The sequence below is a fragment of the Rhinolophus sinicus genome, linkage group LG10 (assembly GCF_036562045.2).
Source record: "Rhinolophus sinicus isolate RSC01 linkage group LG10, ASM3656204v1, whole genome shotgun sequence".
NCBI classification, from domain to species: Eukaryota; Metazoa; Chordata; class Mammalia; order Chiroptera; family Rhinolophidae; genus Rhinolophus; species Rhinolophus sinicus.
Window position 1 is genome coordinate 105,082,036 of NC_133759.1, and position 3,152 is coordinate 105,085,187.

General features: G+C 52.2%; 1 pseudogene; it reads right to left on the reverse strand.

Moving 5' to 3' along the window:
* Positions 1–1,794: 1,794 nt before the first annotated feature.
* LOC109451613 (ferritin light chain) lies at positions 1,795–2,679 on the reverse strand (annotated as a pseudogene).
* Between the last annotated feature and the right edge of the window lie 473 nt (positions 2,680–3,152).

Below are 3,152 nucleotides of genomic sequence, written 5' to 3' on the forward strand. Positions count from 1 at the left end.
GAGGGCATTAGAGAAGGCAAGAGAGGCGTGTGATGCAGTATCAGCAAGGACCTGGGAATCAGATCTGGGGGCCGGTTCCCAGACCACCAATTCTCATAGCTGGGAGAACTTGGGGAAACCTCTCAACCCCTTAACCCAACTTCCCTGAGCCTCCATTTCCATGTCTGTGAAATGGGCACACAATAATTCTCATAGGGTTGTTATGAGGATAGACAAATATTGGTCATTTATTTAACAAACTGGAGATATGGCCTAAAATGATGGATGGTCTCCAGCCTTGAGGGCCTCGTACTTGGAGAGGGGAGGAAAGTGCCTGGCACAGGGCAGGCAGGGCCTGGCACATAATAAGTCTCCTTCTTTACCCTCTTCCTGAATTGACAGAGGAATTAACTTGGGCTATAGGGATTTCAGCTAAGTCAAGGGAACAAACAGCCAGCAAGTGCCCCCCTGAGCCAGGGCCCGGTCCTAAGCTATTACCTGAAGGAAAGGTTATGAGTGGTTGACTGTGGACTCTGCATTTGGGGTTGACTCCTAGCTATCTCACTCTCTGGTCCTGAATCCTTGGATAACTTACTTAACCTCTCTGAGCCTCAGTTTTCACATCTATACAATGGGGCTTGTACTTGCCTCTTGTAAGGCTGAAATGAAGTTGAGTCTTACTTGGCAAACATAGGATAAAAAGCCAGTTATCATTTTGGGGGGTAGATATTATCATGCCCATTTTATTGATGAGGAAACTGAGGCTCAGAAAAGGTTCATGGCCCATTGGATCAGTCTCATTTTTCAAATCCTTCACCAAAGGAAATGTGCAGAGCTGGGCTTCCCATTTCAGGACCCCTGCTAGGATTGGGGTGTGTGTGTGCCGCAGTCAGGGACACCTCCAGTGAACCAGCACCTCATTGACTTGCCAGCTCTCCCTGACCTCTGGCTGCCTGGGACTGCTAACTCTCTGAGAAGGGGCTCGACTGAGCTTGCCTCCTTGTGATTGGGCTCCACAATCCCCAGCTGGGAGATCTGATGTGTTTGAGGAGAGTTCCACCCCCAACCTTTCCTTCCCAGAGTCCCCAGCCAAGGGCAGGAAGAGTGAGTAACAGCTCAGTACACATCAACCTGTTCTAGGGCTCACACCCGTGGGGGACAGCTCTATTCCTGGAGCCCAGGAAGTGCCAGGGCAGCATTCTCGGCCAGCAATTCCCCCTCCATCTTCCAGTCCTCCCTTTTTCTTCAGCTGCTGCTTCCAATCCCTCGGAGCCAGCTGAGAGCAGCAATTCTCAGAGTGTGGGTCCTGCACTAGTAGCACCACTATTACCTGGATGCTTGGCTGAAACGCAAAGCTCCAGCCCCCACACCAGACCCACTGTCAATGTCTGCTTGGGCTGCTGTCCCAAAATACCGCAGACTGGGCAGTCTAAAGAACAGACATTTACTATCCCATAATTCTGGAGGGTGGAAGTCCAAGATCACGGAATCAGCAGGGTTGGTTTCTCCTGAGGCCTCTCTCCTCAGCTTACAGATGGCGTCTTCTTGCTGTGTCCTCAGCGAGGTCTTTCCTCTGCGTGCTCACGTGTCTGGTATTTTTTACTGTCTGTGTCCTAATTTCCTCTTCTTAAAAGGACACCAGTCAGATTGGATTAGGGCTCACTCTAAGGAACCCGCTTTAACTTAATTACCTCTGTAAAGGCCCTATCTCCAAATACAGCCACATTCTAAGGAACTCAGGGTTAGGGCATCAACAAAGGAATTTTGAGGGGACACAATTCAGCCCACAGCACTGTTTTTTTGCTGCAAGAAGCTTTATTGTTTCAATTTTGTCCACGGCCTGGGAGAGGGCTCCAGGGTGGTTAGAAGGCTGCCTAGTGGTGGCAGGGAGAGACTCAGGCAGAAGCCCAAAGCCAGGGGGATGCAGAGGGGCCCCTCAAAGGCCTCTGGGCTCCAAAGGCTCCCGGTTATGAGCCTCTGGAAGAGATAATCACCCAGCCCGGCCGGAGGGCTGGCCCACCTGCAGAGGGTGGTCAGGTGGTCGCCCATCTTCTTGATGAGTTTCACCTCCTCATCCAGGAAGTGGTTCTCCGGGAAGTCACGGAGATGGGGGTCTGTGCGAGCAGAACCCAGGGCATGCAGATCCAGAAGGTCCTGGTTCAGGTTCTTCTCCATGACCATGTGGCTTCCATGGCACCTTGGGAAGGCTGCTGCAGGTCCTGGAACAGGGCACAACCGCCATGCTGGTCTTGCATCTTCAGGGGACGTTTGGCGCCCTTGTGCTTTTCCTCGGCCAACTCTCGGAAGACGTGGCTCAGCCCTCTAGAGCCACATGGTCGCAGTCAAAATAGAAGCCCAGAGGGAGGTAGGTGTAGGAGGCCTGCAGATGTAGGCTGACCCGGTGATTGGTGGTGGCCTCCACCTTTGGTGGAATAATTCTGACGAACTTGGGAGCTCGTGATTGCTCAGCAATAAGGAGTTAAGATCAAAAAACAGTGTAGGCTGGTCTTGGAGTTGGTTCTGAAGGTTGAGACTGGAAAAGAGGTTGGAGGGTGGTTGGAGGCTGGAAGAAGGGGCTTGCCTGGGTCTGTTCCATCCAAACACTGTTGAAGCAAGAGACAGTGACCCCAGCACCCGAGGGGGACCGCTGAGGGTACTCCCATAGCAGCTATTGAATCAGGCACTCTGGGGCAGAGCCATCCCGGTTTTACGGAGCTCTCAGGTAATTCTGATGAGTCTTTCAGTGTGGAAACTGCTGGGCTGGGACTATGAGGGCCCACGAGCTGCCAGTCTAATGCTAGTCACTTAATCGGTCAACAAATGGTCTTAGCTACTGAGCAATGGGTGCTGGGGTCATTGTAACCAGACCTCCACTTTGTCCTCATGGAGAGCACGCATGGTCTGGACAGGGAAACTAACATGACAATTGATGAAAATATTTCACTAAATGATTACAAGTGAGCCCAGTGCTGCAAGGGAGACGTGAGGGGCGCCCTGGAACAGAGAAGGCTTCTCGGAAGAAGCGAGGTTGCAGCCTGGATCCCAAGGAAGCATGGTAGTTACCAGGCAAGGTAGCAGGTGGCTTCAGATGAGTGCCCAAGTCAAGGGGTTATGTAGACCAGGAGGCTTGACTGTGACCGCAGGCAGCCCAGGGCATGTGCAAAGCGATTCCT